The 19,514-nt window shown below is 40.8% G+C and overlaps 1 protein-coding gene and 1 long non-coding RNA gene across 4 annotated transcripts in view; one reads left to right on the top strand and one right to left on the bottom strand.

Moving 5' to 3' along the window:
* The window catches only part of LOC126293716 (uncharacterized), a 77,242-nt gene extending 71,474 nt beyond the window's left edge, over positions 1 to 5,768 (bottom strand). Inside the window, exon 1 of the long non-coding RNA XR_007552352.1 lies at positions 5,617 to 5,768. This is a non-coding gene — a long non-coding RNA (uncharacterized LOC126293716). The remainder of the gene's footprint in view (positions 1 to 5,616) is intronic.
* LOC126293706 (tyrosine-protein kinase Fer) overlaps positions 1 to 19,514 on the top strand; it is a 539,925-nt gene that overhangs the window by 70,125 nt on the left and 450,286 nt on the right. The window lies entirely within an intron of this gene.

Raw genomic sequence — 19,514 nt, 5'->3', positions numbered from 1 at the left:
TACTTACTGGTGATCTATTATTAGCGATAAAGGATTACCTTATTTCTGAGCGCGATATTCATGTAAAACGCTGAACTTCTAATTAGAACGAAAGGTCAGTAACAATTATTTCTTTTATATTTTATAGAATACTTGCTTTTCTGCATTGAAACACATTAACAAAATATAGATAAAAGAATAACAACGTCTAAAAATGAACATTACAGCTTTTTGTATCTACGTATTTTCATCTCAGTCAAGGAAACAAGTTAGGAACTTTCCAGAAAAAAATGCGTCGACAACGTTGGTTCGACACTTCACTGCAAGGCCGTTTCCTTAACGCGTTGGCTGAGCTGATAAGCTCCATGTGTTTGCACGGCTGAGAATTCTAATTAAGGGCTTTGCACACTTTGTTACGGGAGTGCTGTGAAGTCAGTGATAAGCGGTAGAACAAACGCTGTAGGCCAGATCCTGTAGCGTAGCCACCTTCTGAACAGACGTAGGAATATTTGGTACATCTTTACACTGCGGCAATGCAGAAATGTATCAACTGGAGGCTAAATTTGAACTGAACCGATCCGGTTTCATTCGAGAGCTAACAAGGTGGCGCAACCAGCCGGGACAAATACTGCAGATAGCTGCCTGCCAGAATCATAATTGTTCCACAAATCATATTCACGGAAAAAAATATGACGAGGAAAACGTCAACAGAACAAACATATATGTACCGTAACTAAAAATAACAAAAATGTATCTATGGCTACATTTTCACCACTTTTCTTTCTGTAGGGCTCAAACAGTGGGGGTTCGGTGCAAAAGTAGTTCATTCGTCTTGGGAATCGACAATCTCAATGATTTTTGCCTGTTTTCAGTATAGATACCAGCAACATATCGGTCCTCGTAATTCCAAGACAGTGTCAAATTCCCTACAGCAGTTCCTTAGATTAGCTCGGACATAACAAAAAGAAGCGAGTTAGTGGACTTCAGTTTATACATGTATATAGAGAAGATTTAATGAAACGTGTTTTCATTTACTTATTACAACGTGACTACAACTTACAGTTTATGTTCGTATGCAGTAATGTTCGTCTATTATGCTTTTCATGGATGGTGAACGCTATGTATGTTCTAATGACAATGACAAAATAAGTTCTTATTTGATATAATTACTGTTTAGGAATTTTCGGACTTTTTCACTTGTGAAACCTTGCTTCTTGCCAAATTTCGGGATTCACGTCAACGGAAGGAACCTCACAAATTTCGATGAATGAGCTAGCGAGTGTAAAATATGTTATAAAAATGGCCGGATCGTTTCAATGCACTGGCATTAGCAACGTAAATTTGAATTTGAGTAGTCACGTTGGGCACGCAAAACCGACAAAAAATTTTATCATGTTATACAATTACAAATTAACAATTTTCGAACTTTTTCCGTCACTTGGACTGTGAAATCTTGCTTCTTACCAAATGAAATTAATGATGGTAGGTCAACGGGGAACATACTATAGGTTTTAATGAGTGAGTTTTCGAGTATCAGAATATCTGACATAAACAGATATCTTCTGACTGAATTGACTTAGATGCTTAAAATTTTCACAACGTCAAGCGGCCATAGACGTTAGCACGTGAGACAAATCTGAAAGTCTAGCCGCTACAGTCTGGAACCGTGCGACCGTTACGGTCGCAGGTTCGAATCCTGCCTCGGACATGGATGTGTGTGATGTCCTTAGGTTAGTTAGGTTTAAGCAGTTCTAAGTTCTAGGGGACTGATGACCTCAGAAGTTGAGTCCCATAGTGCTCAGAACCATTTGAACCTTTTTTTTGAAAGTCTACCCGTTTATGAGAAAAAGCGGACAGGCAGACACACAACAAAGCCATCCTATGTTGGATCCTTTTTCACAGATTGACGCGGGAAACCTTAAAAATGTTAAGCAGAAACATGTTTATATTTGAAAACACTTTTACTATCCGTCAGACATTTTGTTTCCGTGGCTAAGCTGCCAGAGTTCAATAACTGCATATTTCACCCGTATCTGTGTCATAAGTTAAATTCATTTAAAATGTATACGTCTGTCATACCGCACATAATTCTAAATACTTTCTTTCGAGCAATGAATATTTTTTACCGAAGCGAAGTTACCTTAGAAAATTATCCCATAAGACATTAGTGAGTGAAAATATGCAAAATATAAGCCATTAGAGAGTGAAAATAAGCAAAATATGTTAACTTCCTCACTTTCAATTTCTCAAAGCCTTATCGAAAAAACTGCCGACGCCATACGTTTTAGCAGATCTACTATATGATTTTCACAAATTAAGTTTTCATCAACATGCACGTCTAAGAACGCACAATTTTCTAAGGTAATTTATTATTTCTTGTTGGTATATTAGTCTAACAGGAGGTGGGACACTTTACAATACTGGTTTGTGTGGGTGTTCTTTTTTTAAGGTAGCCATTCACAAAAACAAAATTAGTCATTTTTTCTACAGCTTCTTAGCTCGGCTTCACAACAATTCTTTGTTATCTGCAAACAACGCTAATTCTCCTTCCTGATCAAAAAGACAGATAGATCGTTAACGTACAGACATTATGGAATTTTCTCAATATTTATGGAATTCCAGTCAGTACCCGCGTAAGTTTACTCCAAAAGCACGTTGCATTTCTCAAAAACACTTGAAAAAACTGACTTCAAAATTAGCAGGTGTTGTTGAGTACAAAAATTTCGAACCATTTTGTAGAGAGGTTGTTCTTGTTTTGCAATCGCGAGCTTGCCGCTTTCATTCTCGCTTTACGCAACTTTCTATTTCACTTATTTTAAATTATATTTTATATTTATTGATAAAATATAAATGGTAATTAGTAAATACTGAATAATAATTTTTAATAAAATAGGATCTTTTGTTTTTAATTACGATACTGTCATCAGTCTGAAAATTGGTTTGATGCAGCTCTACACCCTACGTTAACGGTACTTTTCGCACACGAAGACGCAAATTTTTTAATAAATTAAAATTTGGTACAAACGTGCGGGACATCAAATAGGAAATAAAATGCTTTCCGTTCACAGAATTTTGCAATAAATTCAAACATAATATAAAAACAGCATTATTGAGATATGTAATTTTTGCTCTGAACAATAAGGCATTGCATTTTCATGTGAACATAAAGAGATGCCTTTTACTGGAAAATTATGATTCCGTATTTGTTAGCACTGCTATTTGAACATAAATATAGGAGTAAAAAATTTGTTGCGGCTAGGGAAAACTAGCAAGCTCGTGATCACATTATGACCAGCTACGACTGGTTTTTAACAGCGCTTCTGAGAAGTAAATCGTAGTGCTTTAGGAAATTTGGCACTGGCAAGGGATATGAAGCATGTCTCCTCCCAAAAAAGGAAAAGCACTGTTGCTCTGATTATATGGAAACTTTAATATATTTTATTATTATTAAAATCCTTCGCATCTGTGGCACATTGACTATAGGACTGACAGCAAATTGTATTTGGAGTTTATGGGAAGGAGACTGAAAAACTGACTCTCCAAAACCGAACCTTGGATCTGCGTCTGGTCCTAGGCATACGAAAACAATCGAAGCCACCTTGACATACTAAACTGGAATTGGTGACAAACAAAACTTTAACGCAATAAAAACTCTACCGATCAGTCTGTTATTTTTAATACCACGATCACTGTTTTGTATCCACATTCGCTTGCAAACTGCAATCCGTTCCTCGGGCTTAACAATAGGACCTATTTCGTGTGATTGACAGCCTGCTCTAATTGTGGAAAATGTCAACGAAGAGTTATCGGAAAAACAATCTTAATGTTCGAATATAGTATTAGTGGTTGCTGTTTGAAACAATAAATAGCTAGGCATATGGCTGCAAAACGAAATAAAATTGAAAGAGCACGTAATGTCGATTGTAGGGAACGCGAATGGTCGAATTGGAGGGAATTATATTTAATTTATAAAGGAGACACGCAGATCCCATTTGTGCGTCGCAATCTTGAGTGCGTCGAGTGTGTGGCATCGGTTGAAAGGACGACATCGAAGCAATTCAGAGGCGTGTGCTGCTAGATCTATCAACACGTGCGAGTAACGGAAATTCTCCGTGGAGGGAAGAGTACGTTCTTTTGGCGTAACACCATTGAGAAAAATTCGAGAACCGTTTTGTTACATACTGCTGATCGATTCTACCGCCACCAATGACGTACTCCTCACGTAATGACTGCGAAGGCAAGACAGAGAAATCAGGGCTCGTGCGAAAATATATAGACAATTGTTTCTCCCTAGCTGCATTTGCGAGTGGAACAGAAAGGAAACGTCATTTCAATTATTAAAACTGCTCCCGCCATTTACTTACTTTCTTGCTGCTTATATAACGCATTTCGAGAATTTATTCTGATTTTCAGGTGCATTTTTTTACGTGAATATGTTTGCTGATGTTTGCATAAGTGATTTTCTGCCACTCTTGCATCTTATCAAAGTTATACTGCAATCGGAAAAACCGGAAAGGATGAACCTTTGATGGTTTTTAATAGCTAATGTTAGAAATGGTATTTTTGTTTACTTACGGGTTTTTGTGCCTCCTGTAAATAAGCAAATAAAAATACCACTTCTAAAGACAAGCCCACATCAATCGACAGTACCTCTTTAACGTACGAAACACCTAAGGCAAACGGTGGCGAAACAACGTTAAGAGCTCAAGCTGTAAGCCGTGTATACTTTAAATGTTTGTGAAAACATCATTAACAGAAAGGTCGCTACGTGTTTCGAAATGGTACCATAATGGTACTATTTAAATGACTACCACTCAAAATTCAAATGAGAGTATGCTAAGACTTCTCTGTTACTCGTAGAAATACCTGTATGCTTCAATATGGTAATACGTTCTGAAAACAAATCTTTGTCAAAGTCCCGGAGGAAAAGACCTACATTGCAATATGTTAATACTATCTGAAGACAAACCGTTACCAATGTCCCGAAGAAATAGATGCCTATTTACTATAGGACTAACAAGCATTTTAATACACAGGATCCAACTAATTTATAGTAGGTCCAAATGAGGCATGCTTTCGTTTCTAATTGATTTTTGAATCTCAGGAACACCTTCCTCCCTGTCTTACGCTTGAAGGTAAATTTTGAAAATACTTTTGTCGATATGCACGTTGGTGCCAAAAAGAGCCAAACTGGTTTTGTTAGTCTTTGATAAACTACACGTCACGGCAGTCGCAGTAATCAGATACTTAAATATTAACAAAGATTCTACTTACTAAAAACGAAGCGTCAAAACTGTTTCATGATCCAACTACTCGGGTGAATTACATGGTAAACGAAATTTGTTATCTTTCGTCTCACGCCAATTTCCCATCGACAAAATAAAACTACTAATTCGTGTTCCTGGCACACCAATATTCCAAAACCGACGATAATTTATTTCGTCACATTATCGCTGTTTCAGTTTATTATATCGGTACAACCCAGGGACGGAGTCAAATTTTATTGAAACGGATACGTAATGATGCTGCCATCCGTGGCCCGTATTTCAAAAATTGCACAACGTTGTGAGTAATATTTTACATACATTACTTTCACAAAAAGGTCACAAATAAAGTAAAATAGTATCGCTTACTTACCGTTCGTATCAACAACGCTGAAGTTATACACATTGATATCTTCAAGTATGTTTTGAAGAAACATTCCGGCATACAACACTCGAAATTCAACAATGGCATAACAAGAAATGACTGCAGTAAGAATCTCTGCATTGTAGTCATTCTACCCACTGCAGAACGCAGTGACACTGACATATTCTGCAAAGCGTGCATTTTCGACTGACTTGGTTTCACTTTTCATGCGAAATTGTTGCTAGTACACCATTTAAAATACGGATCGTGGCACCAAACAGACATGGAAATTTTGTGTCTTTGGTTAACTGCCACGACATATTTCAAAACAATCGTTAACGGCGTATTTAGTTACAAGCCTTATACAAATTATGCGTTATACTGACTGCCAGTTAAGTAACGGAATCTATGACGGATTAATGTAACATAACTTCCCACTATCGATTTCAGAATTTTCTTTTGGTTGGTGCCAGGACCAAAGATATTATTACACTCTGCAACTACCTATCTCCAACGGACTACGTGGTGGTAGGAAAATCTTTGGAGCGCCAAAAGCGTATGCAGCATGTTGCGAACACCAAACCATAGTCACGTGTCACTGCTATGGCGCCGTTGTTTCCATTTGTGCTAACATCGAAAGTTTAATATTACAGTTATTCACACATTTATCAAATAGAATTATCCTATTTAACACGTCTATATTTCTCAAACTAATAAACATAGACTGGTTTTTTGATGAACCTTTTTCACAGGTGATAAATATGACACCCATGAGATGCATGGCGTATCTCAATGCGGTATTCCAATTTTTACCACTCTGCAGCGATTACGTCTCGAGTTACAGCTTCCACAGCTGCTGTTATGCGATGTCTCAGTTCATTCAGTATTGTTGGTAACGGAGGCACAAACACAGGACATTTATACTCCCCCACACGAAATAATCACACACAGTCAGGTCCGGTGACCTTGGAGGCCAGTAATGTCAGGCTGAATCATTTGGTCCAGTGCGACCGACCCATATTCCGTAATCCTTTGATTTAAAAATTCCCGCACTTCCAGATGCCATTTTTTTCTGCCCTATCCTGTTGGTAAATGCAGTCGTTCGAATTAGTCTTGAACTGTCGGAAAAGAAAATTCTCAAGCGTATCGAGATACAGGGTGTTTCAAAAATGACCGGTATATTTGAAACGGCAATACAAACTAAACGAGCAGCGATAGAAATACACCGTTTGTTGCAATATGCTTGGGACAACAGTACATTTTCAGGCAGACAAACTTTCGAAATTACAGTAGTTACAATTGTCAACAACAGATGGCGCTGCGGTCTGGGAAGCTCTATAGTACGATATTTTCCACATATCCACCATGCGTAGCAATAATATGGCGTAGTCTCTGAGTGAAATTACCCGAAACCTTTGACAACGTGTCTGGCGGAATGGCTTCACATGCAGATGAGATGTACTGCTTCAGCTGTTCAATTGTTTCTGGATTCTGGCGGTACACCTGGCCTTTCAAGTGTCCCCACAGAAAGAAGTCACAGGGGTTCATGTCTGGCGAATAGGGAGGCCAATCCACGCCGCCTCCTGTATGTTTCGGATAGCCCAAAGCAATCACACGATCATCGAAATATTCATTCAGGAAATTAAAGACGTCGGCCGTGCGATGTGGCCGGGCACCATCTTGCATAAACCACGAGGTGTTCGCAGTGTCGTCTAAGGCAGTTTGTACCGCCACAAATTCACGAAGAATGTCCAGATAGCGTGATGCAGTAATCGTTTCGGATCTGAAAAAGGGCCAATGATTCCTTTGGAAGAAATGGCGGCCCAGACCAGTACTTTTTTAGGATGCAGGGACGATGGGACTGCAACATGGGGCTTTTCAGTTCCCCATATGCGCCAGTTTTGTTTATTGACGAAGCCGTCCAGGTAAAAATAAGCTTCGTCAGTAAACCAAATGCTGCCCACATGCATATCGCCGTCATCAATCCTGTGCACTATATCGTTAGCGAATGTCTCTCGTGCAGCAATGGTAGCGGCGCTGAGGGGTTGCCTCGTTTAAATTTTGTATCGATAGAGGTGTAAACTCTGGCGCATGAGACGATACGTGGACGTTGGCGTCATTTGGACCGCAGGTGCAACACGGCGAACGGAAAGCCGAGGCCGCTGTTGGATCACCTGCTTCACTAGCTGCGCGTTGCCCTCTGGGTTGCCGTACATGGTCGCCCTACCTTTCCAGCACGTTCATCCGTCACGTTCCCAGTCCGTTGAAATTTTTCAAACAGATCCTTTATTGTATCGCTTTTCGGTCCTTTGGTTACATTAAACCTCCGTTGAAAACTTCGTCTTGTTGCAACAACACTGTGTTCTAGGTGGTGGAATTCAAACACCAGAAAAATCCTCTGTTCTAAGGAATAAACCATGTTGTCCACAGCACACTTGCACGTTGTGAACAGCACACGCTTACAGCAGAAAGACGACGTACAGAATGGCGCACCCATAGACTGCGTTGTCTTCTATATCTTTCAAATCACTTTGCAGCGCCATCTGTTGTTGAAAATTGTAAGTACTGTAATTACGAAAGTTTGTCCGCCTGAAAATGTACTGTTGTCCCAAGCATATTGCAACAAATGGTGTATTTCTATCGCTGCTCGTTTAGTTTTTATTGCCGTTTCAAATATACTGGTCATTTTTGAAAAACCCTGTATGTTCTTCCTATAACCGTGTTGTAGCCAAAGAAAAATGGACCGTACACTTTCTCCTGTGAAACTGCACGAAACACATTACATTTTCGAGAGTCCCTCATGTTGTACACCTCCATGTCGTTATCTGGTACGTCATATTCTCACATTATCACAGTTCACCTTTCTATTTAAATGGAATGTTGCCTCGTCACTAAATACTAAACGTGGAAGAAAACTGTCATCCAGCATCTCGCCGAGAATGAAATTATAGAACTCCGCATGTTGTCGTTTGTCGCCTTCACGAAGAAAGAGAAATTTTGTACGGTTTCACGTGTAAACGATGACCCAACACACGCCAGACGAGCATCGGGGCATGTTGAGCTTTCGAGCTGCATGACAAACGGGTTTCTGTGGACTCCTCGTCAAACTATGGGGAATGCGTTCGACGCGTGTGTCAAGGCACTCGGGGACGTCCCGGCGATTTGCCTCTACACAAACAACCTGTTTCTCGGAATTGTTCGTACCGTCGTCTAATAATCTGTCCTGTAGGAGGGTCCACTCCATACCTAGTACGAAAGTCACGCTGAACAGTCATTACTGATCCACACTGCGCAAAACGTGGAACGTAAACACTTTCTGTAGTCCCGACACCATTTTTACTAGAACTGAAGTGGACACGAACTGCTGTATCTTAGCTGGAACTGTGTAAAACTCGAGAATTTGCTCTCTCCAACAGTACGTTGTTCACGCTGATATGCCAAATAGCACAGTTGTTGTGGTCTTCAGTCCTGAGACTGGTTTGATACAGCTCTCCATGCTACTCTATCCTGCGCAAGCTTCTTCATCTCCCACTACCTACTGCAACCTACATCCTTCTGAATCTGCTTGGTGTATTCAGCTCTTGGTCTCCCTCTATGATTTTTACCCTCCACGCTGCCCTCCAATACTAAATTGGTGATCCCTTGATGCCTCAGAACATGTCCTACCAACCGGTCCCTTCTTCTAGTCAAGTTGTGCCACAAACTTCTCTTCTCCCCAATCCTATTCAGTACCTCCTTATTAGTTATGTGATCTACCCATCTAACCTTCAGCATTCTTCTGTAGCACCACGTTTCGAAAGCTTCTATTCGCATCTTGTCAAAAATATTTATCGTTCATGTTTCACATCCAAACACGGCTACACTCCATACAAACACTTTCAGAAACGACTTCCTGACACTTAAATCAATACTCGATGTTAACAAATTTCTCTTCTTCAGAAACGCTTTCCTTGCCATTGCCAGTCTACACTTTATATCCTCTCTACTTCGACCGTCATCAGTTATTTTGCTCCCTAAATAGCAAAACTCCTTTACTACTTTAAGTGTTTCATTTCCTAATCTAATTCCCTAAGAATCACCCGACTTAATTCGACTACATTCCATTATCCTCGTTTTGCTTTCGTTGATGTTCATCTTATATCCTCCTTTCAAGACACTGTCCATTCCGTTCAACTGCTCTTCCAAGTCCTTTGCTGTCTCTGACAGAATTAGAATGTCATCGGCAAACCTCAAAGTTTTTATTTCTTCTCCATGGATTTTAATACCTACTGCGAATAAAGGAAACAAAAGAATAATTCGGAGCGCAATAGATATGATTTTTTTTTAAAATGGGATGATTCTTTTTGGTACACCATATGTATTACTAACAGCACTAGTTCTGAACTGTAGGGAGTACGATTCGAAATTCGTCATAGCAGGAAAAGTCACTTTTCCTACTTCCCACAAAGACATAATTGTAGTTGATTAGTACCGAGATACGGCGTAATGAAGGAATCAAATCGTACAGCAAAAATATGTGGCGGTAAGGCCGTATACACTGTCTAACCACGAGATGAAACATCCAGAAGCGGAGGGAGAAACGGAATGAAGCCTTTCGTGTTGAGAGATGCTATTTCAGTGATCGCAAAACTGAGTCAAATTTGCAAGAAAGTGACGTTGCACCCACTCTTGCACTGATAATGCGGGGAGGGTGTCATTAGGCCGTCGCATACTCTGCTGATGCACGCTGGCCAACATCTGTTATAACCGGATCCTGGGACGATATTAACGTCCACACATGTTCTGTCGGGGAGAGGTACGGTGAAGAATACGCAGATATGAGACTTCGTGGCAGATTATAACCGTGTGCCGGACCGAGACTCGAACTCGGGACCTTTTCCTATCGCGGGCAGGTGCTCTACCATCTGAGCTACCGAAGCACGACTCACGCCCCGTCCTCACAGCTTTACTTCTGCCAGTATCTCGTCTCCTACCTTCCAAACTTTACAGAAGCTCTCCTGCGAACTTTGCAGAACTAGCACTCCTGAAAGAAAGGATATTGCGGAGACATGGCTTAGCCACAGCCTGGGGGATGTTTCCAGAATGAAATTTTCACTCTGCAGCGGAGTGTGCGCTGATATGAGTCGTGCTTCGGTAGCTCAGATGGTAAAGCACTTGCCCGCGAAAGGCAAAGAAAGGTCCCAGGTTCGAGTCTCGGTCGGGCACACAGTTTTAATCTGCCAGGAAGATTCATACTAGCGCACACTCCGCTGCAAAGTGAAAATTTCATTCTGGAATACGCAGATAGTTAATGGAGAGACATGTCATGTGTGAAGGAACTATGCACTGCTGAAAATATGTCACCACGATACAATGCCTCAGTCGCCAGCAGCTCTGGACCGAAGTCGTGCTTCCTATACCATGGCGCCAGCGCCAACACCTAAACCTGAGCTCTACTGTCCGCCATGTTTTCCTCAAAGTATACCATACTGAGATTTGTTTACACCCGAGTCCCGATGCGAATGCAAATGGTTCAAATGGCTCTAAGCACTATGGGACTTAACATCTGAGGTCATCAGTCCCCTAGAACTTAGAACTACTTAAACCTAACTAACCTAAGGGCATCATACACATCCATGCCCGAGGCAGGATTCGAACCTGCGACCGTAGCGATCGCGCGGTTCCAGACTGTAGCGCCTAGAACCGCTCGGCCACCCCGGCCGTCTGCGACCGTAGAAGCAGCGCGGTTCCGGACTGAAGCGCCTAGAACCGTTCGGCCACAACGGCCGATTTCTAATGAAATGTATTAAAGAATCTATCGTAAATATGGGTCGCTGCTTAGCTGTGAATTGCACTGACTACTGCAAAAATCGTTTTCGCATGCTTATATTTGCTAGTCACATTCTATTCACATTCAGGTCCCCTGTCAGGCTGCTGAAACCCACTGCGCACGGATTCTGTGGAATTGCAGATACTCTGTCGTCGTGCGTTTGCCCAGCACGAACCGACTGCCGCCCACCGTAAGCCGTCGATCTTTCTGATGGCAGCGTCCACCACAGCAGTGACAGAAAATGAAAGCAAAGATTTTTTAAACGATATTGGCTATTTCGTGTTTGACAAATCTAATGTTTGGCAAATTAGAAGACAGAATGTCAGTTGCGTAAGTTAAAATGTAAAAGGCCGATCGGACCTTCCCGTACATCAGCAAGCAACCGCAGATTGCTGCTCATCCTGTCTGCCAGACCATTTGTGAATACAGAGCTGTCACACACTTCCCTGGGACACTCGTGTCTCTGATCAACATCTGCCGTCGAGCACAATATATGGGGCTCTGAAATATTCGAGCTACTCACAAACGTCTGGGAACCTGTTCCTTATGCTCGTATTTTCGGTAACAGTCTGCAGTCACAGATAAAGCCCGGATAACAAGCTACGAAGGACACCCAGAAAGTAATGCACCGCGTCCCTTTCTTTTTTTTCATGCTACGAATGCGAAACGTTACGTGTGTGTTATCTGAAGTGTCCTGAGTGAGGGTGCCAAGTTTCTGTCACTTCTGACATACGGCACAGCTGCAGCACAGTTTCAAAATGCCGTCTGTAGGTGATGTTCGTTACAAGCGACGTGCCATCATTGAATGCCTCACAAACGATTGCGCAAAGTCTATGGATCATCTGGTGTCGACAGAAGTACAGTTAGTTGCTGGGCACGGAGGGTGACGTCATCATCAAAAGGCGGTTCAGTGGAGCGGTCTGGGATACCATTCATGGCTGTGTCACGTGACCTAGCCCCACATGTTTAGGCCATTAAAGGATGCCATTCGTGGAAGACATTTTGAGGACGATGGGGAGGTGATTCACACAGTCGAGCAGTGGTTCCGCCGCAAGGACAAGGATTGGTACAGACAGGGCATACACGCCCTCGTTTCGCGCTGGAGGAAAGCCGTGGAACGGTATGGAAATTACGTGCAAAAATACGGTGTGTAGATAAAACACCATTCTTTCGCGAGTGTAATTCTCATTATGTTCAATTAAGAATTGTTGAAGAAAAAGAAATGCGGTGCATTACATTCTGAGCAATCCACGTACAATAAATTACAATACCGAGACTGATCAATAAGAGATGATGATGATGTATTAGCTCAGTTGAACATTTGGCAACATAAAGAAAGTCATTGTAGCAAGCTAGAAAAATCGCTTTGTGAATCGGCACCAAAAGTGCTAGCTTATAGCTGCTTCTACACTCCACACGCCACCTTATGGTGTGTTCCAGTCACAAACTGTCAGCGGGATGAATGAGCGCTGTTAAGCCTCTGGGTCAGTTCGCATCTCTTTAATTTTACCTTTGTCGTCTCATCGCTACATTATGTGACCGTAGCGGTCGCAGACTGCAGCGCCTAGAACCGCTACGAGCCCAACAGCTGCTGTCTTTCCCCGCCAGTTGCGCAGCGGAGCCTCAACTGCTGGTCTGGTCTAGTCTAGTGTAGGAGCCAGGTAATTATAGCTTCGCGTCAGCGAAGGCGTTAAACTGGAAGTCTTAGTACGCCGCCACGCTCCAAACAGGGCGCGGCTAAACAAAGAAGCGAGCGTGGCCCCCACATTTCTCCTTTGTTCGCTGCACTCAACTGTCAGCAGTTCATCAGGTTTACTGAATGCGAGATTTGGAACGCTGTGCTGTTTCACCCTGTTTTGTAACCGCAACTGTGTACGTGACGTTGTGGCACTGAGAACACCTGCAAACGCGTGTAAACCTCGGTTCACATCGCAACGTAGCACGAGTAGCCAACGTCGAGGATTCTCTGCTGTTGAGTTCGGCGCGGGAACAGTCGCGCCGCGAAATGACATCGCGGGCTGACATCATATTCACAACGTCTACATGCCACACATCTTTGCGAATTTCGAAAACCGTTTTCCGCTATCGTGTTTCCATGGTGTCATTTAAAAAAAAAAAAAAAAAAAAAGAAGAAGTCTGAAGAGGATTTTCTAGCCCACTTGGAATATTTCATCTTCGATACTAGGGAACAAATCTCTTCTACTGCAAGTTCTTCGCTTTCCATATTTGTGGAACTGGTAGTATGCGTTCATTATATCTATTTCTCATTTTACTTGAATTTCGTTCTACTTATAAGCCCGTCGTTCACTCAAATTTTCACCTGTCTGATTTTGTCGACAGTAACAGCTTATGTTTTAAATGTTTGTATGACAATTACCGTGCAAAAAAATGCACATGAGGCAAGAAAAATACATTTTTGACACCACCGCACAAGTATAAATAGACTATTTCGTCTTTTCTTTGTAACTGATAGGTCGGAAATAGGAAATAATTGAATAATGTAATACATAAATATAAGTAAATTCATACTCACAGAAATTCCGATTGGAAAATGAACGATATAAAGAAAAATGAACAAATGGAAAAGTTCATAAGGTGATTTAAATGATGTGACAAAGGAATGGTAATAAAAATTACATTTAAGCTAATTAAATGAATAAAAATAAAGATCGAAGTAATTTCGACGAAGATGTGAAAATGAAAAAAAAAGATTTGTACATTTGACAAGGTTGGAACCCATAACCCTGTATGTGAAGGTGTCATCTTATCCTTTATGCGACACAACGAAACTGCGACAAACAACTTTTAAATGATATTGATAGTCACACGAAATTTCGATTTTTTTAAATTACACGCAAACGAGAGTCCGCCAGGGTGAATGGCTGCCGTGTGTGATCCTGGCACCTTAACCTGCATCACTGTGTACAGCGTGCATCGCAGTCAATAGCGTATACGGATACAGTTCAAAGTACACGATACTAGAAGCAAAGAAGTCTCAGTAAACGTAGGGTCGAAAAAGCGTACCTTAACAGCTACGAGCAATTTTTCATCTTCGAAAGTGTGAAACACATCTCTTCTACTGCAGGTTCTCTGCTTTCCATATTATGGGGATAGTATGGAACAAAATAAGAAGAATTGTCCAGCAAACATGTGCTCTAAAATGGATACGTTTAAAGTTACGAGCACTTCATCATTAGAAGAGTTGTGTTTCAAAGTGGCAAAGGTGAACAAGCTCTTACGGAGTGCATTGAGCACACATTTACTGGACTTTTTTTCTTGTAATTTAAAAGTTGTTTGTCGCAGTTTCGTTGTGTCGCATAAAGGATGACACCTTCACATACAGGGTTATGGGTTCCAACCTTGTCAAATGTACAAATCTTTTTTTTTTTTTTTCATTTTCACATCTTCGTCGAAATTACTTCGATCTTTATTTTTATTCATTTAATTAGTTTAAATGTAATTTTTATTACCATTCCTTTGTCACATCATTTAAATCACCTTATGAACTTTTCCATTTGTTTCATTTTTCTTTATATCGTTCATTTTCCAATCGGAATTTCTGTGAGTATGGATTTACTTATATTTATGTATTACAATATTCAATTATTTCCAATTTCCGATTTATCAGTTACAAAGAAAAGACGAAATAGTCTATTTATACTTGTGCGATGGTGTCAAAAATGTATTTTTCTTGCCTCATGTGCATTTTTTTGCACGGTAATCGTCATACAAACATTTAAAACATAAGCTGTTACTGTCGACAAAATCAGACAGGTGAAAATTTGAGTGAACGACGGGCTTATAAGTAGAACGAAATTCAAGTAAAATGAGAAATAGATATAATGAACGCAATAGTGTGCAAGGAAAAAACGAGGATGATAAAAGAAATCAAATCAAAATTACTGGATAAAAATAAATTAAAACACATGAACAAAGATTTCTAGTGGAGAAAGAATGAGAGGAAGAAAGTTATCAGCAAATGAAGAAGTTAATATTATGATTAGAATTACGTGACAAAGAAATAGAACTAAAAATCTGCATTTAAATCAGTTAACTGAAAAAATAATAATGGAAGTAATTTCGATAAAAATTTTAATATAAAAAATTGTGCCTGTAATCGGAATTGAACTCGTAACGTCTTGCATATAAAACTGTAATCTATTAAACCAAACAAAACGGTATTGCGCGTCGCACAAAACTCCGACTTTTTTCGTCAATTACTCACAAACAGGGACCCGCCAGGGTGAGTGGCTGCAGTTAGTAATGCCTGCCACCTTACCCTACACCACCGTGCACATAGTTCAAAAAGCCGGCAGCACCGCTGGCAGTTCTCCGCGTGAGATAAAATGGCATGTCGGACGTAAACTGGAAATACCACGATTGAATTGCGTAATTGGGTTCCAGATAATGTAAGAGTTCTAGGGAACCTGAATCTTGCACAGTAGAAATAGGCGGCAGATCTTTGACCGCCCCTTTCATGACTAACAGTAAGTTATTTATTTCCGTACCATATTCACAAGTACTGCCACAAAGTCTCGGAGGTTTCCCTGCCGCGACTTTTATAGACGAGATATCAGACTATACAACACACGCTATCGCTTTCCTGAGCTCTTTTACGTTGTTGGACCGAAACGACGGATATGGTAGGGTGAAAGATGTGTTGGATGTTGCAACCCCTGATTAAAATAAAGTGTCATATATACAGAGTGTTACAAAAAGGTACGGCCAAACTTTCAGGAAACATTCCTCACATACAAAGAAAGAAAATATGTTATGTGGACATGTGTCCGGAAACGCTTACTTTCCATGTTAGAGCTCATTTTATTACTTCTCTTCAAATCACATTAATCATGGAATGGAAACACACAGCAACAGAACGTATCAGCGTAACTTCAAACACTTTGTTACAGGGAATGTTCAAAATGTCCTCCGTTAGCGAGGATACATGCATCCACCCTCCGTCGCACGAAATCCCTGATGCGCTGATGCAGCCCTGGAGAATGGCGTATTGTATCACAGCCTTCCACAATACGAGCACGAAGAGTCTCTACATTTGGTATAGGGGTTGCATAAACAAGAGCTTTCAAGTGCCCCCATAAATGAAAGTCAAGAAGGTTGAGGTCAGGAGAGCGTGGAGGCCACGGAATTGGTCCGCCTCTACCAATCAATTGGTCACCGAATCTGTTGTTGAGGAGCGTACGAACACTGCGACTGAAATGTGCAGGAGCTCCATTGTGCACGAACCACATGTTGTGTCATACGTTCTCTATTGAGCGTAGGTGGAAGAACATGGGGCCCAATCGAGACATCACCAACAATGCCTGCCCAAACGTTCACAGCAAATCTGTGTTGGTGACGTCATTGCACAATTGCGTGCGCAGTCTCGTCAGCCCACACATGTTGATTGTGAAAATTTACAATTTGATCACGTTGGAATGAAGCCTCATCCGTAAAGAGAATATTTGCACTGAAATGAGGATTGACACATTGTCGGATGAACCATTCGCAGAAGTGTTCCCGTGGAGGCCAATCAGCTGCTGATAGTGCCTTCACACGCTGTACACGGTACGGAAACAACTGGTTCTCCCGTAGCACTCTCCATACAGTGACGTGGTCAACGTTACCTTGTACAGCAGCAACTTCTCTGACGCTGACATTAGGGTTATCGTCAACTGCACGAAGAATTGCCTTGTCCGTTGCAGGTGTCCTCGTCATTCTAGGTCTTCCCCAGTCGCGAGTCATCGGCTGGAATGTTCTGTGCTCCCTAAGACGCCGATCAATTGCTTCGGACATCTCCTTGTCGGGACACCTTCGTTCTGGAAATCTGACTCGATACAAACGTACCGCGCCACGGCTATTGCCCCGTGCTAATCCGTACATCAAATGGGCATCTGCCAACTCCGCATTTGTAAACATTGCACTGACTGCAAAACCACGTTCGTGATGAACACTAACCTGTCGATGCTACGTACTGATGTGCTTGATGCTAGTACTGGAGAGCAATGAGTCTCACGTCAACACAAGCACCGAAGTCAACATAATCTTCCTTCAATTGGGCCAACTGGCGGTGAATCGAGGAAGTACAGTGCTTACTCACGAAACTAAAATGACCTCTAACATGGAAATTAAGCGTTTCCGGACTCATGTCCACATAACATCTTTTATTTATTTGTGTGTGAGAAATGTTTCCTGAAAGTTGGCCGTACCTTTTTGCAACACCCTTCAGATCGAGGTTCCGCTAGCAATTTTTATTTCTTGTAAGGTTAGTAGTGGATCGTTCTCTGTCTGAATATAATTGTCGACATTAATAACATTTTCCTTCGTTTGCTGGGTCTTCTTCTCTCCGCTTCATTACGACTGCCGTGAACAACGAAAAAAATGTAATAAATTACTGTTAATGGGTTCTCATACGACCAGTACTGTACAACGAGCAGTTGTAAAACAGAATTTGGCTCGCTGGATCGTTGCGAATGCTGCAGACAAAACGTGTCACTGACGAAATGCTCCTCTGAGAATAACAGATTTGAGGAATGCGGAACTACCGAGTCGGTACGAACACGGGCCGGGTAAAGCCTAGTTTACACGGACAAAAGGAATGTATTCCCGAAGATTTGACCCGACAATGTGGTCAGTCACACTATAATATTATTTTTTACACAAGGTGTTTAATGGAGATATACAAATATTTTAGAATTTTATTCAACAAGTAAAAGTAAAGAAAAAAGTTCATATAAACATAGGACCGCAAATGTGTAGTTACAGTGTTACGGCTAATGAAAGATTTTGCCTGAAATTTAGCAACTAGTATGAAGCCATCGCAAAACTGTACGAGGTTAAAGTAAAGCCCGATATCCATTTATTTTGTTGTTATTGGTCTGTTGAATCTAATAAATCATGTCCCAGACGTGTATCTTCAGTAGTTTTCCAGAACATCCAGAGAAGTGAGGTAGTAGTAGGAGTAGCAGCAGCAGCTCTATTCATCCATAGATCTCCTTTTACAAGGACATAGGACATTTCAAAGCATTCGAATTTAGAACCATTTAAAATAAGCTAAATCGTATACACATACATGTACAGACTTCTAGTTAGAGACAATTATTAGATTTACTCTTGATATATAATACTTTTTCCAAATAACTTTTGAAATAATGTAATGCCACACTGTTCATTCACACCTCACTATCAGTCACTGCACACACTTTACACGCATTGTTTCATAACACTTCACTCACTACACACAAACACACACACACATTATAATATAATAAAATAATGGTATACATCAGGGATCCCCAAACTATTTTGGACAAGTGACCCCTTTTCCAAAACGAACTATTACCTCAGACCCCCATGGCCAAATTACCTACTTTTAAGATCCACCCCCTTATTCATAATGGTCCGCTAACTTAAAACAGCTGCTACGGAGTGTTATTTTTCATTCTGACGTAGGTCAATAGAAGAAGATAAGAGTGAGCATTAGGAATGCTTTAAGTTAGCAGACTATTATGAATAAGGGGTCTATCTTTAGTTTTTTCCTATTGATACAAAATACCTAAGTACTAAGGTACCAATTGGAAAACTTTGCACTTGGTTAAGAGAGTAAAGTTGACTTCATTTTCTCATCAAAATTTAACAAAATAAAAAGACAGACGCTCGAACTTATTATCTTGCACAAACTTGTGCACGCAGACTTGCCGAGTTCTTCATCTTGTACGATCTTGAGACTTTACATTACTACAACAACGCTATTTACTACAAAAATATTAATTATTCTTAGTACACGTAACACAACATAAACAATACAGTACCTACCTATCTTGAAAGTTTTAAATATGAACTTGTATTAAATAATAGGGGTCGATTTTTAGATCCCGTCGCCCCCCAAAATCAGTTTTCGTTTATGTCGACACCTAAGAAACCGATATCGACCCCTTTAGGTCGATATCTACCACTTTGGGAATCCCTGGTATAGATGATAATGAAATGTTGAAGTGCGTGGCTTTTTAAAATCTGTTGAATTAATGAGATTAATTTTTCGGCAAGAATGACAAGCAGAATAAGCCGAGCCATGCCTGGAAATAAGTTCGTATTAGTTGAT

Source organism: Schistocerca gregaria, chromosome 10 (genome assembly GCF_023897955.1).
Source record: "Schistocerca gregaria isolate iqSchGreg1 chromosome 10, iqSchGreg1.2, whole genome shotgun sequence".
Taxonomy (NCBI): Eukaryota; Metazoa; Arthropoda; class Insecta; order Orthoptera; family Acrididae; genus Schistocerca; species Schistocerca gregaria.
The sequence above is the reverse complement of the archived record's forward strand: the minus strand, read 5'-3'. Positions and strand labels throughout refer to the sequence as shown.